A 23,658-nucleotide genomic window follows, 5' to 3' on the forward strand; every position below is an offset into this window, starting at 1 on the left:
AGCAAGGCAAATTTAGGATGTGAATAGTAGTATGTTTCAGTTCCTGCTTCCAGGAACGTATATGCAGTACTGTAAAAGTCATATTGAGAAAGAAATTATCCTATCGGCTTTATAACTCCTTAGAGGGCAAAAGTGTGATATAAATTTCCATGTATTTAATTCACTTTAATGATGTCTTCTGCACTGCAATAGCCACTAAATATCTTCCTTTATGGAGATCAGTATGATAAGTCCTAGCATTGTAAAGGTAAAACTTTTCTTCTGGTAAGAAAAGAGGGATTACAGAAATTCTTCATCTGTAGATTCCCATGGTGTGCTATTCCTTCATTTTGAGTAGTTTACAGCAGTACATCAAGTAACAATAGAAACATAATAACAGCTCTGCATCTGTCTTGAAATAACACTTGATCTGAGAAACAACTCAGCAGAAGAAGAAAGTGCTTGAAAAGATGCCAAAGATGTAGGCCATAAGACAGATCTAAAAAAAAAAAAAATACAACTGCTACTTAAAATTTTGCTTCTGTTAAAAATATTACTATTTCAGCCATTTCATCTACCAAAGCATTTTAGAACAGAACTGAATATATTTGTATACAGTATTAAGTTTCCTTCACTAAAACCCTAAGTAAAAATTCTATTATGTCATTTGGTCTTTCAAGTATGCCTAATCAGTTTTGCTGCTATGGTTACTGTCAAATACAGTTCTTCAGAGGATGGAACAGAGCATGTATGAATTAGGTATCAAATCCTATGTATGTATGTATGAATGCATCTATCTATCTGTCTGTCTGTCTATCTATCTATCTATCTATCTATCTATCTATCTATCTATCTATCTGTCTATTACATGCAAAAGATGCTAGGGTAGTATTTCTAAACTTCCAGTTGCTGAATTCCTGTGTAATTTTTCATTTAACTACATGCTAGACCCAATTGGGATATTTCATTGTTCCAGGAATTGCTACCTAACTCCCTCTCCGAAAGAGTGTGATCCCCCATACTCCCATTATCCAATTTGAAACTTACAAGGTTCACCAGCTTAGTTGCCCTTATCCGGACATGGTCCAGCACCTCAGTGTCTTTTCTGTGGTGAGGGTCCCAAAACTGAACACAAAACTCGAGGTGTGGCCTCACCAGTGTCCAGTTCAGGGGAACAGTTGCTGTCCCGGTCCTTGCTGGCCACACTATTGCTGATATCCAGGCCAGGATGCCACCAGTTTTCTTAGCCTCTCAGGGTCACTGCTGGATGATGTCTCTGGGACTGCCAACTTGGACCCCCAAGACCTTTTCTGCTGGGAGATGATGAAATTATTCTATGGATGGAAATATATATAACCGCTGAAATAAACATAGATGTTGCCAAGTCTCTGTTTGTGTTATCAATTCCTGATGGTCTTGCCCAGGTTCTCCCAGGGCCTTCACCTACACCCATGGGGCCTGGGACAATATTTAAGTTCAATTCATTTAAAAATTAAAAAATATTTCCAGCCATTCCAATAAAGGCCGAGTAGGAGAAATTGTGCAGAACTAAGGCATGTATTTAAAGTGATTTCTTTCCATGAAGTTTAAAGTAGAGTAAGCAATGGAAAGATTCAGGTGCATTAAAGAAAAAGTAATTCTCCAGCCAAGCTCTTATAAAAAGGGCACTAAGTAAGAAAGTATACATATCCAGTTTACTGAAGTTTAAGACTCATTTTTTATAATGTCATACCCTTTCTGCTTCCCAGGTATAATTCAGTAATTATAATAAGCTCCATCCTGTTCAAAAAGGAGTTTCAAAGATGGAAGATCTGGAAAAAAAATAATGCAGTAACAAGGGAAAAGTACAGAAAGAACCACTTCTAAGTTCTTTATACTCTAGACTTATGAATCTTACTGGGTGTCAAAGAGTAGTCCAAAACACAGATCTTCAAGATGCTTTGTGATCTCTATAGGATAATCTCAGGTAAAAGGTGACTGCATCCTTAAGCAATGAAAGCCTAGCAGAGCCAGAAGCCAATTCTTTCAAGAGTGTATTATGAATAAGCCCATGCATCTTCTTAAGTTATCCTTGCTTCTAAATAACTTTAAGGTAAAATTATATTTTCCAGGCTTGTTTCCCATGTTGTTTTTTATTTTGTTTGTTTGTTTGCTTTTCACAGAGGTAAATTACAACACACCTTAGAGAACAATTTATGGATTTAAGCCAAAAGGAATAATACACCCACAAAAAATTGAGGGTACCAAGGTCACTCTTCAATGCCAACATCAAGAACAATAATGATCCATTAATATCCTAGGGTGCTCAGATATGCATCCTACCACATCTAAAATTATGGCAAAAGCTTTGCACCTGTGTTTAACAGCAGGAAATGTGGAGAGAAGCAGTAGAAAATCATCCAGTTGTGCTAAGGTAGATGCTTTGTTTCTGCTTGTGGTGCATTTTAACCGATATCCTAAAACTGGGGATACTGAAGAACTCTGCCCTATCAGATATACTTAATGAGGCATTGTTACTTGTCCATGAAGTCTTTTAACCATAAAGTTAAAGGTGAAAAATATCAGTGAAAAATATTGGCTTTCACTTCATTCTCATATTACAGTGTTGGAATTATTAGACCATAGACAGAAGCAGCAAAGAGCATATTTTTAATAACTGGATATTTTCCATTCACTTCAGATATGGGCTGTTTGCGTTAAAGGAAGATAAATCCCAACTTTCTATCAGAATGATTAAACATTTATTTTAATTTAGACTTTTGCCTCTGTGTAAATACATTAGACACTTGGGTGTGGTTCATTTGTTGCCCTGTGTATTAAGGCTATTGGAAGGATCACTGCTGGCACAGATAAATTGTCGCTATCATTTCATGGATCCTGACTCCATTGCATGTCTGCAATGGTACTTACTTGTATGTATTTCTTCATACAACTAAAGAAAGCTGGGACTGGCTTTTTCTAATTTTGAGTTGACCATTTAATTTTTTTTTTTGTTGACCACTATATTTTTTTCAAACTAATTAAACTGTGAGCATGACTTCCAAAGCCTCTCTTCAGTACTAGGATCTTAAGTGAAAAACGGAACTGTCAAAATTACCAATATCTTCTCTGGACCAGACTGCATTTCTTTGAAGCACTTGGCAGCCCAGTTTTCTCAAAAGACCTGTACTTGCATAGAGAATCATTCCTCCCCTGTGATTCTCACCAGCTGGAGGCAACTATGTAATGAACACAAAAATCCAAAATTTCTTTGATGTCAGGATGAAGGAGGCTACAGCATGCTGGTGTTCATCGCTCTAGAAAATGAGGGGTAAATACTGCATAATGGACTAACTGAGCAATTTCTGTACAGATCATCACTCTCAATACACTTCTCTCCAAACCCACAAGCACATTCATAAATCCACGGTGGGGTTTTTTGGGTTGTTTTGTTTTTAAGTGCTCACAAATAGATACCAGGTTCTAGAGAATCTTAACAGAAGGCCATATAGCCCTGTTGGCGAAGAGGATATAGAATTATATGGTTGACATTGTGACACTACGACAAAGTCAAACCCAAGTCTGGTTTAAGTGTAAATAGAGTTTTATGTTTGGGCAGAAAATATTTAGACTATCACACCTAGTATCACCTTGCTTTTTTTTCATGAAGAAATAATACGTATTCAATAAAAACCAATTACAACCCTAACAGCTAATATAGCAGTAGATATATTAAAAAAAGAAAAAATTGGTTACAAGAAACAGAGGAAATAAAATCAATGTAGTAATTCTGTGTGCTATTCAGCATGAAATTTTTATTATGTAACTCTCGATCCCCATTTGAAGAGATCCCTTTTTAAATACTGGGGTACATCAGAGACTAATGAATTTCATTGTGATCGTTGTCACTGCATAGATCATTTATTTTATTTTTTATCTTTGCAAGATATCATAGCCCTGTAAGATTGACCCTTTAGCAAATATAAGCAGTTATCTTTATCTATATGCTATCTGTAGCGTTATTTGCTATCTATTTACCTGTTCTTGGCTCACTGGAGAAAAAGCAAAAACTGTTGTATTTAAAGTGGGGAGTGAAATTCAATTAAAATCTTTGAATTCACACAATTTTCCTCTCTAACTTTTCATATTATTACTCATAGTTAATAGTCTCAGCGGGAAAACAGTTACTGGATTATCCAAATGTTTCAGCAGCTGTTTGTCCAAACTAAATTTGAATGATATCTGTTACCTACCCAGAGCCAGGTCAGCTGCTGTTTTCTCAGTGCTGGACTGTGAAAGGAAAAGGTGCAATGGGCATAATCTGAAATTTACTTTTAAATTACTTTTGCTATTATGGTGATCCAACACAGGTTGCCCAAGAAGGCTGCATATTTTCCATCCTTGGAGATATTCAAAACCTGTTTGGAGAAGATGCTGATCAGCCTACTGGTCTTAGGCCCTGTTTTCTTCAGGGACATCAGGAAAGATGAGCTCCAGAGGTATTTTCCTTTTTCACCAGTTCTGTGATTCTTTGAAATCCTATAATAATTAGATTGTATTAAAAAACAAACAAACAAACAAACAAACAAAAACAAGGAAAAAAACCAAAACATAGCAAACCTCTACCAAGCAGAAGCAGAGCTAGTATGATAGAGGTGTGTAGTGTCTGATTTTGCAAATTGTAGGTATATGAACATTTTTATATGAGAAATAACTGATTAGATTCTTCTAATAATCTGTTGCTTATGTATCTTGACATCTGTTTTTCTCTCTGTTCATATTCCAGGAACAAAAATGTAGCAAGGTAATCTTTGTTGGGGATTCCCTTTATTCAGAGGAAGAGTATCATTTATTTCTCCCCCAAATGAGAAGAGCAGGAAAGCTGAGTAATATGGTCTGCAGCACTGACCAGAAGCAAGGGGAAGATTTCCAGACAAAGATAAATGTGAAAGGCTGTTAAATTAAACAGAATTTTCTATAGCAGTTTCAAAGGGCCAGCAAAGTACATTTATCACCCCAAAAACTCCAGGAGAACAGGCACTGTATTTTTACAAAGTGTTCAGAATAATTGAGTGCAACATTCAAGCTCAGCTGGTTTTGTATGTTTCAGGTAGTGAGAAAATGAAGCAAAATTAACTACATGTGGAAATGATAAATAACCAAGTCACAGGAGATTTAGAATTCTTATCTTTTATCTGGCCTTACTACATGTAGATATGTGGGATAGTGGCCTCATAACTCACATGGCAACTTATTAGCACTGCCTGGACTCCTGCATCCATTCCACTTTTTTCTTTTGCTTTAGCTTGTATGCAGCTGAAGGCATGAGCTTGGGAATGATCTGTCACTGATGGTCTGTGGTGGATGCCACAAGGTCTGTGGTCAGAAAGAAGTCCTAAATTGTGTACAGCCCCTGGCAGAGCTTACAAAGAGCTTGCAAAGAGCAAGTGCTGTGGTAGCAGGAGGCAATAGGCTAAGTGGTCATAGCCTATCTGGAACCAGGAGCAGTACCACAACCCAAGAAAGAACATTACATCTCAGACATCCTGTGGGAATGTGGAAAATACAATTCACAGCTTCTTTATGCTATGACTAAGCATAACATAGCTCAATTTTAATACACATTGAGTTAAACTGAGGTGATGAGATGTGTCCCTCTGTGCTTCTTGCTGAGTCAATGCTTTAAATGTGAAATACATATACTAGAAAAGCCGTTTCCTTATTGCACTGGGTCCCTTGCCAGTATTCTGAAGGAACCAATGGCAAGTGAACTGAAAATATTCCCTCAGTCTGGTGGTACAGTTTGTTCAGGGCAAAAATCCCTAGATGATAAGAGGTATGATTCAAGAGCAAAGAAAAATTGCATAATTTTACAGTTTTTCATATTATTTGACATAGCAGAGATGGAAAGTATGAAATGTCCTCTGAGATTTCCTTCTAATCTGTCCATGATGCAGTCCAGTACTAAATGGGTTATTCTTCTCAGTTTAATGTAACTGAAAAAAACAAGCAACCAACCAACTAACCAAGCAACCAACCAAAAAAACACACACAAAAAAAACCCCACAAAAAACCTATTAAATAGGAAGGTCAGGCAGTAAATAATTAGTTGCAAATATATAAAGACTGCTTCTATAAAAACATGTAGGAGTAAAAGAAAAAGTATTTAAAACAAATTGTTTCTATTCTCTGCATGAGAAGGAGGTCCAGATAGTGGCATTAAAAGTCTGAATGTCACAAAAATAAATGGCTGATGCTCTCAAAATCTAATTACCAGCAAAATGAACAAACTACATCTCTCAAATGTTATTCCAATTAATGTGTTACCCATCCAAATTATGTAATGAATATAGAAAATATTTTGTAGTAATACGCATAAAATGTAGAATCCCCCATCAGCAACTCTGAATATGTATATCTTTGCTCCAGTGCTGAAATCACCCTTCTTCTCTGACTTTTAGGCTGGAGGTTGACAGTGTCAGTCATGTACAAGGTTGCAGGATTTGGGGATGTGATCACACCTTCCCAGGACCTTGAACTGTGTGCTGGGAGGGGAGTGGTGTGCCTGTAGGTACAGCCCCTTTGGCATGGGCCCTTTCTCTCTTCACTTGTGTTGGGGCAGAATTCCTCCACCTCATCAGCTGGCACTCAGCATTGTTGGTGGGGTATATCTAGACTTCTGAGCATTTAACAAAAATTATAAATGTTATTATTTTGCTTTAAATATGGCCATTATATAAAACTACCTAATGGAGTTATAAGAACATTTTCCTGTTGAAAATTAATATATAAATTTATATTGCAACTATTGCTACTAAAGTCAATGACTAGATACTAGACTAGATGGATCACTTTCTCAATTAAATATGACAGTTTTTTTATTCTGGAGGTTTTATTTCAGGGATAAACCAATATTTTTCACTCTAATTTCATTTTTGGGAGGTTTTTTTTATTTAAAATGTACCTCCTACTATCCATTCAGTTTCCCAGTATATTTAAAAGGAGAAGAATTAAAAAAAAAAAAAAGAAAAAGTGGTAGATGTGTCATGAATACTAGAACGAAAACAGTATATGAAAGTTTGCCACAATAGCATGGAGAGCTTATTACATATGAATCAAATTTTCTTTTTTATGCTGACATTTCAGGAAGTATTTTAAATCTATATAGTTTTTCCGTAATTTTAGCAAGTAAATTCAGGGAGGCAATTGCAGCCAAACACTGTTAAATTGAATATCTTTGCTCTAATGTCAATATTGACTTCAGTCAGTACTTGGACTTCAGATTATTTTTTTCTGTTGCCATGGATTTTTTTTCTTGGCTGTTTTTTCTGTCCCAAAATGCATTTATTAACACCCTCCTAGGGAAAAATAAAAAAAAAAAAATCTCACTAAAAACGTCCCATCCCCTTTTACTTTGTATCCATATAAGTAGGAAGAACTTCTAAAAGATAGATCTACATATGCTAAAAATACTGCACAGAAATGTATTGGTCAAGGCTGAACCAGCTAGCAAAAACCACTAAAAACTGAATTCTGTAGCTGAACCATGCTTTCTTTCCCACCATCACAACAAAATGGTAAAAAAGCTTAGAAATTGGTTGTCAATGAACAAGTACTATTGACAGCAATTATTTTCATATTTACCTGCCATGTGTAGTCAAAAAGCGTCAGCAGTCCAGTGACATGTTGGTGGATTTTAAGTTATCCAGGCAGGGCAATCTGAAGTCACAAGCTAGATGTAGTGTGGAATTTTCATTGTGTGGAATTCTGATTATAGAACTGGGCACACATAAGCCCTCCAACATGTTGTTGGACTGCTGAGTGTAAAGAAACAATAGATGGAATGGACTTTTAAAGGCTACTGATACATATTTCATGCCATGAAGTAGAAATGAGTGGCAAATCACTGCAGCTGGGTTTGAGATTCATATATCCAAGGGAAAAGTTATGCCCCTTGGTATTAATAATGGCTGGAGGATGAACAGGTTGAAAGCAGCCCTGCTGAGAAGGACTTAGGGATTTTGGTGGATGAGAGGCTGGACATGAGCCAACAATGTGCACTCACATTTAGAGCTGCACGGCCAGCAGACCAAAGAAGGTGATTCTGCCCCTCTACCCATCACCCTATGTGGAGTCTCTGGTGAGACCCCACCTAGGGTGATGTGTCCAGATCTGGGCTCTCCAGTATGAAAAAGACATAGACATGTTGGAGCAAGTCCAGATGAGGGTCATGAACACCCCCAAGCGCTGAAACACCTCTCCTGCGAAGATAAGTTGCGAGTTGAGGATATTTTGCCCAAAGAAAAGGCTGGTGGGAGATTTCATTGTGGTCTTCCAGCACTTAAAAGGGACCTACAAGAGATGAGAGGGACTTGTTGCAAGGGTATCTAGTGACAAGACAAGAGGGCATGGTTTTAATTTGAAAAAGGTTAGAATAAGATATAGGGATAAAATTCTTACTGGGACAGTTTGCCTGGAGTGGTGATAGATGGGGCAGTCGAAGTTAGGCTGAATGGGGATCTGACAAGAGGATGTTTGAACTAGACAATCTGTAATGATTCGTTCCCAAAATATTCTACAGTTCCCTGAATCTGTAATTCTACTCTTTTCAGTTTTGCTGCTGGAGCAATATAACAATTTTCTGTTTCCAACTTTGGACATAAAAGCATAATTAAGTGTTGCCACTTGCTTTGTGGCATAGAGTGTGAGTAATTCACTGAATCATTCTTTTTTTTTTCGTGTTGTATGTAATTTTAATCCATAAAGACATTTATTGTTTGAAAGGCACCACAGAAGAAAGGCAGCAAGCAACAAGAGTAAGAGACCAAGAATTGTACTCTTAAGCACAAATTACTGAACTGCAACTCATGCCAAACTGACTGCTGCCCTTCCTTAACTGAGGCTTTAATTAGAAGAACAAAAGAAGCAAACAAAGTACACGATTTGATATTCCATTTGAGATGTAGTACAGTATAGTGGTCTTGTAAGTGAAATGAAAAAAAATTAATAGGACTTCTAAACCTAGAATATTTTCTTGCAGATAACAATTATTGCTCTAAAATTTCATCAGTTGAAAGGAGTAAGGCTGAGCTTTCCTAGAAAGAATTACAGTATGTATTTAAATATGCCTCTAATACAAAGAAAACAAAGGAAAATTAAGCCATAAATAGTTAATTTTGTTTGTGTATATATAAATGAGAAAGTATTTAATTGCATCGCCTCATATAAAAATAATTCCAAACTCCTCCTTCACCATTTCTACATACAACAAATATTTTTTTAATATATGAAGATTACTTCAAAATATGTATTTAAGAGAGGACATCAGCTTTTATGTGGTCTTAGAGGTAAGTTCTTCACAAATATTGAGGAATTTGTCTTTAGAAGATATGTATTCGACAGAATTAAACTCATTCATAGTACCTTTTTGATGATGTTTTTAAGAAGGTGGAAATACTGCTACACAGCAGCACTGGGACAGAAGAGTGAGAATATGTGAGAGCGACAACGCTGCAGACACAAGGTCAGTGAAGAAGGAGGGAGAGGAGGTGCTCCAAGCGTTGGAGCTGCAGTCAGTGATGAAGATGATGAGACAGCTGTGCCCCTGCACTCCATGGACATCCACAGGGGAGCAGAGATCCACCTGCAGATCATGGAGATGCTGTCTTTCTGGATGTGTCCTTAAAGAAGATGTGACCTCCTGGAGAGCCTCTGGTGAATAAGGTTCATGACAGAAACAGTGGCCCATGAAGGAAGCCAGTGCTGGAGGAGGTTGGTCGGAGCTGTGTATCCACAGGTGACCCATGCTGGAGCAGTCTGTGAAGGATAGGAGAAGACACAAACGGGAGCCATTTGTGAAGAAATACAGCTTGCTGGAAGGACCCATTTTGAAGAATGAATATCTTTAATGAAAGACTATCTCCCATGGGTGGGATCCCATGCTGGAGAAGGGAAAGCACATGAGGAGAGAAGATTGGCAGAGAAAAACTTTGGCAAAGTGCTTGCAACACCCATTCCCTATGCCTATTTGCTGATGTGTAGAGAATTTGAGAGTCAAGTTGTTGCATTAACAGTATAGAAATTTATGAGAAAATAAAGCCCTCAGCATTACAGCTGGTCCTCAGAGATCAGAGGAGCTGGGTGCCTTAATTTCTGATTATAGACAATTTAACACTGTCAGCCTGGTTGAGTTCAATAAGAACTTGCACAATCACAGATTAGAAATAGTGAAGTTTGCCAGCTCTATACCACTGTTCTGGCAGTGTTCAATAAGAATTACACGGTCCATATTCACAAATAACAGAGTTTATAGAAGCCACAGGAAGGCAGGTTCAGCATTGCTGGTGATAAATGCACTAACTAGAGTATGAGTATGTGTCATAGCAGAATGTATAGTAATAGAGATCTAATAACAAGGATAGATTAGATAGATAGATAGATAGATAGATAGATAGATAGATAGATAGATAGATAGCACAAAGCTCACCTAAAAGTGATCCTTCAGGGGAGGAGGAGAGAAAAAGCCTGTTGGCTGATCCTTAGCAATCAGAAGAGTTTCCTTCTCTTTTTGCTCCCCTTCTATACTATGATTTTTTTCCCTTCCCAAAGGGGTGAAATAATTCCATGTTATAGATGGAATTTTAGGGATTGTGGTCTTATATATAAGGTGTGTTGTCTTTTCTCTTCATTTGCATTCTGAGGGACGTGAAAGTCAATATGCAAATAGGAGTTAAAGAGGGTCTCAGTTTACTTTCAGCCAGAATTTATAGTTGATTGAAGAGGTGGAATAAACATTTTGGTCCTCCTACCTCCACTAAGATGGCAATAAAAGCTGTCTGACCTTTGTCAGATAGTCTAAGAGTAATAATGCCAAAAGATAGTAGAGATGTGTGGGTGCTTTTCTTTGAGCTTCCACTCCCCATCAGTCACTTTTCAATTGTTAGGACCTTTCTCAAGTCAGGGGACCAACTTATGCTCTTTTCAACCAGCCTTTGCCAATTCTTCAAATTATTCACCAACCTAAAGTCCCTCTATAGAAAGTCTGACAATTTGCCACAAAAGTCGAACTCAGGAGGACAGGGAGGAAATTATGTGGAGCTTTTTAGTTTGTTCTTATTTCTTATTATCTTACTTCAATTTGATGGTGAAATATTAAATTAATTTTCCCTAGTCGAGTCTGTGTTGCCCTTGACAGTAATTTGAAAGCAATCTCTCTGTCCTTATCTTGACCCACAAGCTTTTTGACATACTTTCTGCCTCCTATCCAGTTTAGGAAGAGAAATGAAAAAAGCCTTTGTGAGCACCTTGTAGTCAACCCACCACAATTATACCTAGAGAAATTTTCATGCTACTGGGAAAACATTGAAATAGAGTGATTAAGAAAATACTTGTTACCCTAGCCCCTGTTTTACTATGGAGTTTTTTGTTTGAGGTTTTCTGTTTATTTCTGAGCCTCAGCATTCTAACACTGCAATATTTTCCAATTATACTTCTCATTCAAAATGCATTTCAAATGCTTAGTGGTTTTGCTTGTGGGAACCTTGATTTTATGTTTAAGCACCAGGGAATGAGAAATGCACAGTTAATGATCACCTGTGAAGAGTTATATTGAAATAATTTGTTCAGCATCACATTAAAAATCTACAGAGGAATCGAGGAAATAATTGAACATTCAGTGCTGATATTCAGGTGCCTCAGCCATTTCTTTCTGAGTTGTATTCATTCACTTTGCAATTTCAACAAGAAAAGAGACTGGGTACTGATAGCACTTTGAGCTATGCTGCTTCAACAGTCTAAAATGGATTTTCATTTGTGTTGTCACAGTTTCTAATGTTTTTTTGGCAAGATTAACAATACAACTTCATTTTTTTTTCTTCCTAGAGGTTTAAAACTATTCCTACCAAAGAATAAACTTACCATTATTTGAAACCATTTAGCTCCTCTACAATGGTTGCTTTCAGGGTTGGATCTTTGCAATCACTACAAACACCAGCTGTAGTAAGTAAGGCAATTGTAGGCAGCAAGAAGTGGCTTTGCGTTAACACTTTGTTAGTATGGTGAAGGAATGCTGGAGGGAGGGAATCTGTTCCTTCTGTAGCAGTACTTTTTGTTTGGTTGGTTGTTTTTTATAGATATGAACTCACTCACTGAAATTTGATACAATGAGTAATTGCCATCCAGACTTGACCCTATGGATTCTAGGGAAGTCCTTTAGTTAAACTCATACCCAAAGAATGGTCTTCATTGTTCTCATGTCAAATTGTGCAGGAACTTGTCAGGAAATTTCCAAAAGGCAAACTCTCCATTGTTTTTAATTATTATTTTTAATGATTGCAGAATTATATTTATTATTGCATATTAAACTTCCACTTCAAATCTGAATGAAACAGCCTTCCTTTTTTCCCCTCGTGCTTCTTATTCAGAAGCAGACAAAAATTTCAGAGCAACCTTCATTATGTTATTGTGTGCCCTCTCAGACATTGAAAAATTTGGAGAAAGGAAGAGTAGAAATCCTACTCATCCTCCCACAACCAAATCACTGAAGTAATTGCTAGGGATTTTATGGATAATAAGTGGCAATTTTATAGTGAAAATAATACATGAAGAATAGTCTTCAAGATATAAAACATTAGTAGAAACTGAGTTTTTTTGCGCATATTTTGAGGCTTATTTCTGATCCCAACATAACATGATGCTTACCAAAAGCTTTTTGTCCAAAACATAATGGCAGTATTTACTTAGATTTTTTTTATTTTTTTTGGGGGGGGGGTACCCAAACAAACCAAACTGTTCCAAGTACTTATTAATATGGGAAAAAAGTGCACTTTCTAAAACCTTTCTCAAATTCACTTTTTTTTCTGATTGTAACTTGTCCCAATTAAAAAACTCAGACAAAAATGTGGTGTGCAAAAGTGAATTCTGCTTGATTGTAGAAGTCTTACAGAAAGTATCAGCCAACCTCAGCTGTAAGGGTTACTCAGATTCTGGAAGTAGCACACAAGAAATATAAAACCATTCATATAGCTGCAAATTCAACAAAAGACTGCAAAAAAAATAAAAGGTTGTCCTCCAATGTTTTGTCATACCTCCGTTTAAATGAAAACACTTTTAGTAAAAACATTCTTCAGAAAGTGACATTTTTAACCTCTGCCATTAAGTTAGGAAGACATGTTGAATCTTTATCTTCTGTTATCAGAATATAAAGAAGACATTAATAAAACAAACCTTTGTCTTCAAGAGAATAATGAGAATATCACACTTATTTGGATGATAAAGGCTCATAATAATTTACTCCAGAAGTATTTATTTTCTGTGGTTTTTGTGTTGTTCTCTAGAACTAGAACCAGAGTTGCACCTACAAGCAGTTATAAAAAAGTTCTCCAAGCTCTATGTTGTCTTATCTACTCCAATTTCTGTAGAATTAATATGATGTGTAGGCGCATTTTAATAACTTTGCATCGCTGTCCTTTGCAAATACAATATTCTTAATTTAAAAATTAGGTGTTCATTATGGTTGTTGTGGAAACACATCAACTATGGGCGTTATTTTCAGTCCATAACAACTTCTCACTGACGTTTCTTCTCCTCAAACATTTCCCCTGTACCAGCATGACTCCTTCCATGGGCTGCCTTTATCTCAGAAGGGTTTCCAGCACTTGCATCACAGAGTTGAACACAGGCTGCAGGGTGGGTATTGGCTCCAGTGTTGTCTTCTCCAGGAGCTGAAGAAGAACCCATGGTTCAGCATCTACAGCACCTCCTCCCATACCTTCACTTTGGTTTCTACAGGCTTGTTCCTTATGTTTTCGCTTTTCTGTTCACTCATTCCTCACTGCCTGTGCAGCATTTTGCCCATTCTTCATTACGTTTTCCTGGCAGTGCCATCATCATCACTTGTCACAGCCATGGCCTGAGGTGGGTTGGTTTGAGCCAGCTGATGATTTCTCCAGTTCTGAAATGTAGATTGCCAAATTACTCTTTCCACTTTGATGGAAATGTCCATGCATCTACTATTTTCTTTGCATTTTTTGGTCATGATTTTTTTCTTATAGAAAGAGGTGTCTGAAGTTATTTTGAGAAGTGCACATAATTGTAGAAAGTACGTTTGTTTCCTTTTAATACTAATACTGAGTTATGTGTACAGAATATATTCCATCAGCTATATATAATTTAGGGAAGAATATATATATATATATATATATTTGTTTAAAACTGGCCTTTTAAAGTCACTTCTATTCAGAAATCCTAGTGTTTCAGAAGTTGATACAGCAAACATTTCTTATAAAAATTATGGGGTTTGTTTTATCATCAAGCCATGTTAAACATCACCTTTTATAAATGTTGAAATGGATCAAAGTAGTCGACATCTGATCTTTCAAGAGATTGTTTAAACTTACAAAGCTGCATGGGAAATTAAATGCTGGAAGGAATAAATAGAAGTTTCAGGACTGTCATCTGAATGGAATGAATAGTGCCACATAAACTGTTCTGAATTGTATTCATCTAGTCAAATGTGAGCAACTATGAATCACATTTATACAGTTGAGTTAATCCTGTAGACTTGTTGCATAATGATGGAGAATATCAGGTGGCACCTCCACTGACTCCCTGGGCAGTTGCACCAGTGCGATTTTTGTCAACTGATTCATGATTTTCAGGCCAGACCCTCTAAAGTTGACTGGTGGTATCCACAGTTTCTGGAGTGTCATTCAGCTCCAGATTCCAGGCATATGGATTTAGGTCTCCAAAGAAACAGGGTCACTACAGCTGCCATCAGCTAGTTGGCTTGCACCATTTGAGATTTCTCCTGATGTCTAGCTACCAGCCTGCGTACAGATCTTCTTTTGGACCTCTAGTATACCTATTACCTTTGTAAATAGCTTGAACACCAATGGGAGATCTACGTCTGGGTACAGATCTTCTTTTGGACCTCTAGTAGACAAGCTATTTACCTTTGTAAATAGCTTGAACACCAATGGGGGATCTACGTCTTTTCTGAGCAGCAGCTGAAGACCAGGCAAAATCCCCAGGGGGATATCACATGACATTTGCTTCCTACATAAGGGTAAAAATGAAATTAGGCTTTATGTCCAGAAATGTATGTGACTACTATAGACCTTTTGACATGTTTTCCAACCCCTGGAAGTAGGCCCCCTGGATCCCATACAATATTTTAAATTACATTAGGTGCATCTGCTTAGACAACTGAATCCCACACCAAATTCCCACTGATACTAAAGCAATAATATGACTTTTAGATAGAAACCTACATTAAAACCTGTATTTTCTGTATTTATAGGTTATTTCTATGTATATATTCTAAATATGGAAATTCAAGTAAGATTATTAAAATTCTGCATGTGTGGTTATTGCATTTATAGATTTCACATTTATTAATGTGAAATTTATTAATCACCCTTATCTGATGACACTTGTATTATAGGCCTTAAACATTTGCAAAGGATTGAAAGAAAGAATGAAACAATACTTTCAGGACCCATCTGTTTATTGTGCATCAAGATTTTAACTGATAGATTCATGAAACACAATTCTAGTGGGAAAAAACAATACTGAAAAAATGTGGTCCCAGAATAAGAAAAAAGCACTGGAAGTTTTTCATAAGTAACAACTGATACCTTTTACTGCAATGAGGTCTCCCCTCAGTCTCCCCCAGGCTGAACAGACCAAGTGACCTCAGCTGCTCCTCATGCATCTTCCCCTCAAGCCCCATCACTATCTTTGTTGCCCTCCTTGGGACTCTATCTAATAGTTTAATATCTTTCTTATATTGAGCTGACCAAAACTGCACACAAAACTTGACAACAGGCTGCACCAGGGCAGGGCAAATTGGGACAATCCCCTCCCTTCTTGACCATGAAAAAATATATGACACCAAATATACACTTTTAATAAAACTTAACACATAATTTACAAAGCATTATCAGCTTTGTTCTGTAGCTCCTGTCTCTTTAAATCCTATATGGGATTCTTTGTTTCCTCCAGTATTAAAACCCTCAGAACAAGGCTCTCACTGACAGTCCTTTAAATATTTATTATTTATACTATGCTATTTCATGTACACCCCCAGACATGCACTGCAAAATGCAAGACATGCACAAACACATACACAGTCTGTACACAAGTTATTATTGTTAGTTGTTTATTGCATAGCCCAAAGCAAGAACCATATGACTGATTAAATGATGAATAACTGAACAGCAAACTGACTCTATTTCAACTTCATCTTTAAAAAGACAGTAGAAAGACAGATGCTGGACTGACTCTTGTCTACCTTCTTACAATATTTCAGATAGGTGTAATATTATAGGCACAAGTTCTAGGTGCCTGTCTATGTGATACTTCAAGCAATGACAATACACAATGTTAGATAAGTGAGCTTCCAAGAATAGTTAAGTCTTCAGCATCAAAAGATCATAAAATAAGTATTCATTTTGGAAGTTCTTTTTGAAAAGCGTTATCTAAAAGTCAGAGAAAAAGCTGATGATAGTGATGAAAGGGGGGATAGTGATGAAAGCTATGCTCCACTGAATAAGAAAATTTGAAAGAGCTCAGTGGTATATAAAATGAAGAATGATATTCCAGGCCTATTACAGAGAAAAAAAATTTTTGAAGTTTTGAAAGTGATCTTTGCTTTCTGTTTATTTGCAGAGAGACCTAGTATTCTGTTTTTCTCATTACAGAGAGAACAAAAACTATTTCAGTTAAGTGAGAAGACCCAGTCTTCCTGCTGACTACTTTGGTGACTTCAAGCAAGTCACTCAAATGTGTTTCTTTGATTTCTTTAACCTGTATTTAATCATATCACCAAAATGTACTTCATATTTTGCACAAAGTTGGTATATGGTGATTGTATTAAGGAAAATGTCGGTGTTTGTACTTATAAAGAGCACACAGAAATAGAAGGTGTGTAGACATAAAAAGACAGTTCTAAGATATGAGATCTAAGGGTTCAAGGCTTTTGGCAGCAGATAGTATTCATCTGTTTTTTGTATTCACCCTGGACTATCTTTTAGAGAAAAGTAATGAATTTCAAATTTCTCTCTGCTTGAAAATAGAAAAAAAAGGGATGAAAAATGAGGATGAAAGTGAAATAATAGCTGGACAGGCACACATTGAAATTCATATGCTTGAGTAGAAAAATTTGTGAATACAGTAAAGTTGATTGACTGACTCTTGATCATTCAAATATGTAAGCAAATGACTTTTCCTTTCTTCCATATTTGACATAAGAAAATGCTATGCTTAGAAGTAAATACATTCATTTTATTTCATATGAAAGGTAAATATTATCTGGGAGGCTATCAGGACTTAAAATTATTTTTCTTAATCTTGTGTACATATTGATTTTTAAGTACAATTTTTTGATCTCAGTTTGAAGATCCTCAGAAATAAGAAACATTCAAGCAAGATCCTAAAGCTTTATCTATCCTAGTAGTTCTAAGAGAGCACTAAAATTACCCTGAACTGTTCCCAGGCACTGAAGGCATCACCATGACCCAGCCTATTTCTATGCTAGTGAAGTGCCCTAGGCTTCCAAGCACTGCATACTGGGCAAGTAGAGTTTCAGTGCTAAGCTATGTCCAGGAAATAGTAAGGCAAGTGCTACTTGAAATGGATCAAATCTGTGCCAGGGAATATGCCAAGACTTTTGGTAAACACAGTCCAGTGTATGCTGAATTTGATGCTACATATTCACATGTTCTGATTTTGTGAACTGGTTTTGTGTCTGAATACCAATGACATCTTGTACGTAGATACAAAACCAATATATTTCTATTTCCCAACGATGCTGTAAGAACTCATAATACCAACATACTTAAACCTCTGTTTTCAAATATGACCAATATGAAGGATAACTAGAGAACATAACCCTGAAGCTGGATTCTAGAACTCTTGTCATTTTCATGCCAATAGTGTGTTTCACCTTCTGACAAACCAACTCATTGGGATTCTGTTTCTATCTACAATAAGCAGAACTATTGTCAAAGGATTGGAAGGCGCAATAGTATGAGATGAAACTGACTTCCCTAAAACAAGACAAAAGGAAATAGGCAGATTAGAAGCAGAACCAAAAAACCTGACTGACAAAGTTTTTAATCAGTATCAAAACTTCCAGACTCTTATTAAAGGGACAGAGTATGAATAAAAACATATTTTTACATCTTTCATAGCATTTATAGAAGTCCATGAACTAGGTAACATGAAAGATAAGAAATATTCAATGTTATGTTTTGTCTCATATTTTAAATGTTGGTATTTTATGTATAATACAGTGCACTTGTTATGAGATTTTTAACTTGGTCATTTAATCCCTTTTGTCAAACATAAACTGCCAGCAAGATCTACAAAACCTTTGAGCAGACTCAAATTAACCATTACAAAACCAATTTTTATAGTTAGTCTGTGAGATATTTTGTATACTTGTGTTCCCCACAGGAAAAATGGAGAAGCAGAACTGAAATTCTTATTTAATAATGAAGTAAATGTGGCTAGATGTGTCTAGCTCTTTAGGAAGGAATTACTCTGGGGTTGACTCTCGAAAATGTGTCTCTTTTATTCATTATTTTTAAAAGATTAAACTGGCAAAATATTTTTTTTTTAGCAGCTTCCCTAAAAAAAAAAAAAAAAAAAAAAAGAAGCATACAAACTTGGGAAGATTTGATAAATTAGTTGAGTCAATTTTCTGGATAACTTATCTGCAGTCATCCCAGTATGTGAAAAAAGATACAAGCAATCTTTCCTACTTTCCTATGGTAGGTCTTAATTGACTTAGTTGAAATTCCTCTGAGAAGTTGCTGCTTATGTTAGTCTAACTGTATAATAAAAAGCAGACTGCCCAGTGTTCATGAGCAAGCACCCGTCAATATTACAGTTAAACAGAAGTTATGATTACAATCTGAAGAGGCATGCTCTCTCCTAATAAGAAAAGAGGCGAAATGCAATACTCCACAGCTTCCAGTTCCTGTGGATTAGCCTTGGCAGGAACCTAAGCCTCACACAGCTACTCACTCATTTCTCTGCAGTGGAACCTGGGAGGTAATCCCAAGATAAAAGTAAAAAAGACGTGGGTTGTGGTAAAGATGTTTTAAGAGCAAAAGCAGCATATGCAAGCAATGCAATAAAAATAATTGATTCAAAACTTTGCCACTTCCTGGAAAGCAGTACTCCATCATGTGTAAAAGTTACTTGAAAAGACAAATATAACTTGTCCCAACCCTTTCCTCCTCCAGCTTTTTTTTTACTGAGCATGCTAGCATATGGTATAGATAATTCATTTGGTCACTTGGGGTCAGCTGTCTTTGCTCTGTTTCCTGAAAAATTCCTGGAATCATAAAGTAACAGAAAGGTTTGGGTAGAAAGAGATCTTTAAACAAAACCTAGGCCAATCCTTCTGCTATGGCAAGGGACATATTTCACTGTGAGAAGCAATAATTTTGAGGAAGATAAAGAGTGGGAAAACTATTTCAGAAAACAAATTTGATTGTTCCTTACTCTTAAATAAAACAGCCCATTAAGTGAAATGTCAGAGGGAGGGCTGGCAATGTGATACTTCTGTCTTATCAGATACCAGATAAACAAATGCTGCTGACAAGAAAGGGAGAGGCTTCATCTGTGTTGTCATGTTAGTTCAAGATAACTCCATGTTGACATGAGTGTGGGCTTGAGTTAACTCCATGCATCTATCTGGCTTTCTTCATACAGTAACTTGCTTTAAAGAAGGATGTTGGCCACCAAACCTTGCTAATGCTCTGTGGCAATGGTTCTATTACTGCAGGAGGAGCATCAAAGTGTTACATGCAGAACCATTTTACAGACAAAAGGAACACACCATATGTTGAAAGCTAAAACTTTGAATACTAGACCAGTTAATGTTTTACCAATCCAAATTATCTAAGGAACAGAAAGTAACAATAAAAATACAGAAGAAACTGTTGTACACACTTCCACATGATGATACATTATGAGTATCTGCCTCTATAATGCTGAGATTAAACTCCCACACCTATTGGGAAATGGGGAAAGGTGGGTCTTCTTTTCATAGCTGACTTTATTTCTTGTCTATACTAATCTATTTCAGTTCATTTCATTAATTTTCCTCAAGTCTGTTTTGCCCATGACAGTTTGCTTACCATTGCTTACCATTACCAGTAATGGTAAGCAATCTCTCTGCTTCTATCTCAGCCCATGAGCTTTCTGCTTCCTCCCCCTAAAGAAGAGGGGGTGAGTGAGCAGCTGGGTGGGAGCTTGGCTCTTAGCCCATCAAAACTTACTTCTCATGTATACTTTTCTGAGTATCTGCACCCTTTTTCTGGTGCTGAAATAACCCTTCCATATTCCATCTAGGCCTAAAGGTTGTCCCTGTGATTCATTCCCACAGTTTCTGGGCTGCATGATGTGACCATAGTTCACCAGTGCTTCAGGCCTCATGCCAGAAAGGGCAGGATGCCCATGGCAAGTGTAGCCCTCCTGTCACAGGACCCTACTCAGGTCTCTGGGAATGTGTTTCTCCTGTCTTTCTCCCTCCCTTGCTCCCTCCCTCGCTCCCTCCCTCCCTGACAGCTCTCTCCTAGGGCTGTGCAGGTTAGGATGGCAAGTGCTCCTGTGCCACCTTGTTAAACAAAGGTCAATTGCTCCCACTTGTGACCAACGCTTGTCAGGCTGTTGGATTTAGATAGCCAGCTGTGCTTCCAAAGTCAACACCTGCTTCCACCAGGAGGACAAGAATTGCAGTAGGGAGGGAACAGGGCCAAAAGACTGGTGTGTTCCTCTTATGACCCTCAAAAACTCTGGATAGAAACAGTTGAGAGTGATTCTTCAAATCAAATTTTGTATAAACCAAGCCTCAGTCTTCTGTGCAAAAAAACCCGTTTTCTGGAAACATCTCTTGCAGATGAGTATCTGTACATATATGACGATTTCAAAGAATTAGACATACATATGGTTAGATTATTTAGAAGATTTCTAAAGAAGGCCAGTCTCATAAAACTTGACTGATATTAGCATCATACTGCTTATTGTTATTCCTCCATGATATCAGTCATTATGTTATCAGTGTATGTTATAAGTGCATTTTCAAAGCAGGCAGTTCCTAAGAATCATATCCTGCCCTACTTGTGAGTGTGCAATAGCATAGCTGCAGTTACTGATGGCCAGCCACCAAGGCTGAGCTGGCCAGCCTAGAGAGCTCCTCATTGAGGCAGGATAGGATCGAGGCTGAAGAATTTCAGTACTTGACCATATATCAAAATATGATAATTTCTGACCAGATTCTCTGTGACTCTCCATGTGTGGAGGCTGAAATATTTAATATCAATTTTACTTTTTTGAAAATTATTTGTTTCGCAAGATTACTAATTTTGCCAGTCATATGATGTTTTATAAAAGTTATACAAAATTCCTGAAAACACAATACAAATTTCAGTGGCACTTAGCAAAATACAGTGAGTGCAATGCGCAGTTCAATGACAATTCCAATGTGATTCCCCTTCCTGGTATTTATAAAATGCTCATCATCACTATATTCCTGTTCCAGATCATCAGAAAGGAATACATGGACTGAAGCCAGCTCAAGGTCATTGGTGTCTTTGAAATACTTTTGCTAGCTGTCTAATTTTTGTCATCTCTGTTGGGCTGAGCCATGTGTTTATTCCTCCTGTCCTATGTAGCCAGGAAGGCTCAGAGAAACCTTTACACCACCAATTGATTGACTAAGTTGTTGACAGTGGTCTTCAAGTCTTTTGCTCTTATCCCATGCTTAAAATGCACACCATGACAAGAGATGTCTGGTATGAAGGTTTTACACAGCTTACAGCACATCTCCTCAATGGACAATTCTCTGGATTTTTTTTTAAATGAATGTATTCATTTTCCACAGATATGGAAAAAAAATGGGCATATAATTATGCCTGCAATAACTTTTAATATAATTTTAACACTTTTAATGTTGTTTTTAGATGATAAATTTTATTGAAAAGTTACAAAAATTTATTTTGAAAGTAATCCAAATAACCAGTTGACTAGCTAGCTATCTTTTCTACTCTTTCCTGGAAACTGGAATGATATCAATGGCTTCAGATACTTTTCGTAAGATTTTTTTTTTAAGTAGACTAATAAATGTTACTTTCCTTTCAGGCTATGAAGAGGATATTGCAATAGATCTTTAAAGCATATACTTGAGATGTCTTGTCATCCTTTTCAAGTGTCCTCTCAAGATGTGTTGCTAAGTATCTTTTCTGGAGATATATATTGAGATTTATTTATGCTTGTTTTTCTAGCAGTTCCAAACCATTAAATAATGCAGGAATGCAAGAAACACTATAGAACTAAGTACAGTAAACAAGTAAAAAGCTTTGACTATTGCTAAACACCATATTTAGCTCATTCTCAGGAGTTTTGAAAACTTATCTAAAAAGTAAAATCTTTATGTGATTTGTGATTTATGAGATTTATTCGTGATGCCTCATTTTATTGTGATGAATTTTTAAACACCTATGTGCTGTGGTAGGAAAGAATCTTAGGAAAAGCCAATTTTGTAAATATAAAACTTGGGAAAAGAAACAAAGAAGGGAATTATACTTTTTTTATATATCAGATTCAATAACCGAAAAGTTTTTGTTGATCTCCATATTTTTTTTCAGTAGTTACATTCCAAATGATAGATAATCTAATTCAAATTCCTAAAGACTGAAAAACCTGAAATCCTTTTTGATGATTGATCTTGAGATATGCATCAGCAACAATCCAGTTTTGTATCAGGCCAATTCAGACCTACCAGCTTCATCTCACTTTTTCAGTAGTTTGGTTGGTTCTATATCTAATGGTACAGCTCTTGCACAAAGATGGAATAATCTTAAATGAAGAAAGCTTCCTTTTTAGGGTCTTTAATTGATGGCATACAGTAATTTAAAGGTACCAAATATAAAGCAGAGAAAGAAAGGAAAAGAGAGAACTAAAGGGAAACCTCTCTCCAGTGCCCAGGTCAGAAGAACAATTGAGTCCCTAGAGAGGCATCCTTTGGGCATGTTCTACAACATATTAAGTAGCCCTATTATAAATTTTCATTAGTCAAAGAGAAAAAAATGGACTCTTCTAGGAAACAGCACAGTATATATCTAAGCTTATAAAGCAAGAACATTTTCTTCCAGTGTGACGGTGTTCACAGGAGTTCTTGGATGAGGCAAGAGGCTAGGATCTGACTTCACATTTCAGAAAGCTTGATTTATTATTTTTGATATATATTACATCAAAACTATACTAAAAGAATAGAAGAAAAGGTTTCATCAGAAGACTAGCTAAGATAAGAATAGAATCAAAAAGAATGATAACAAAGCTTCTGTCTCGGACAGAGAGTCTGAGCCAGCTGACTGTGTTTGGCCATTAATTACAAACAAAGTAACATGAGCCAATCACAGATCCACCTGTTGCCTTCCACAGCAGCAGATAACCATTGTTTGCCTTTTGTTCTTGAAGCTTTTCAGCTTCTCAGGAGGAAAAATCCTAAGGAAAGGATTCTTCATGAAAAGATGTCTACAACATTCCAGTTTATTGCCCTCCACTGACTAAAGATGGAAAATAAATGAGTGATTTGATTTTAAATGCTGTTTGTTAGTGTCACTATAGGGTGTGTCATTATGTCATTTTGGGGTATCCTGTCCAGTCTCAGGGTGGTTTCCTGCAGAA

At 36.7% G+C, this 23,658-nt stretch overlaps 1 long non-coding RNA gene across 3 annotated transcripts in view; it reads left to right on the plus strand.

Annotated features, from left to right (window-relative positions):
* Window positions 1-23,658, plus strand: part of LOC113460040 (uncharacterized) — a 241,893-nt gene that overhangs the window by 120,835 nt on the left and 97,400 nt on the right. The window contains exons 6-8 of one of the 3 annotated variants that reach the window (XR_012579070.1): window positions 4,329-4,457; window positions 4,745-4,762; window positions 9,403-11,127. The exons of the other annotated variants lie outside the window; for them this stretch is intronic. This is a non-coding gene — a long non-coding RNA (uncharacterized LOC113460040). Of the gene's footprint in view, window positions 1-4,328; window positions 4,458-4,744; window positions 4,763-9,402; window positions 11,128-23,658 lie in introns of those variants that run through there. 3 annotated transcript variants of the gene reach the window in all.

Source organism: Zonotrichia albicollis, chromosome 2 (genome assembly GCF_047830755.1).
Source record: "Zonotrichia albicollis isolate bZonAlb1 chromosome 2, bZonAlb1.hap1, whole genome shotgun sequence".
Lineage (NCBI taxonomy): Eukaryota > Metazoa > Chordata > Aves > Passeriformes > Passerellidae > Zonotrichia > Zonotrichia albicollis.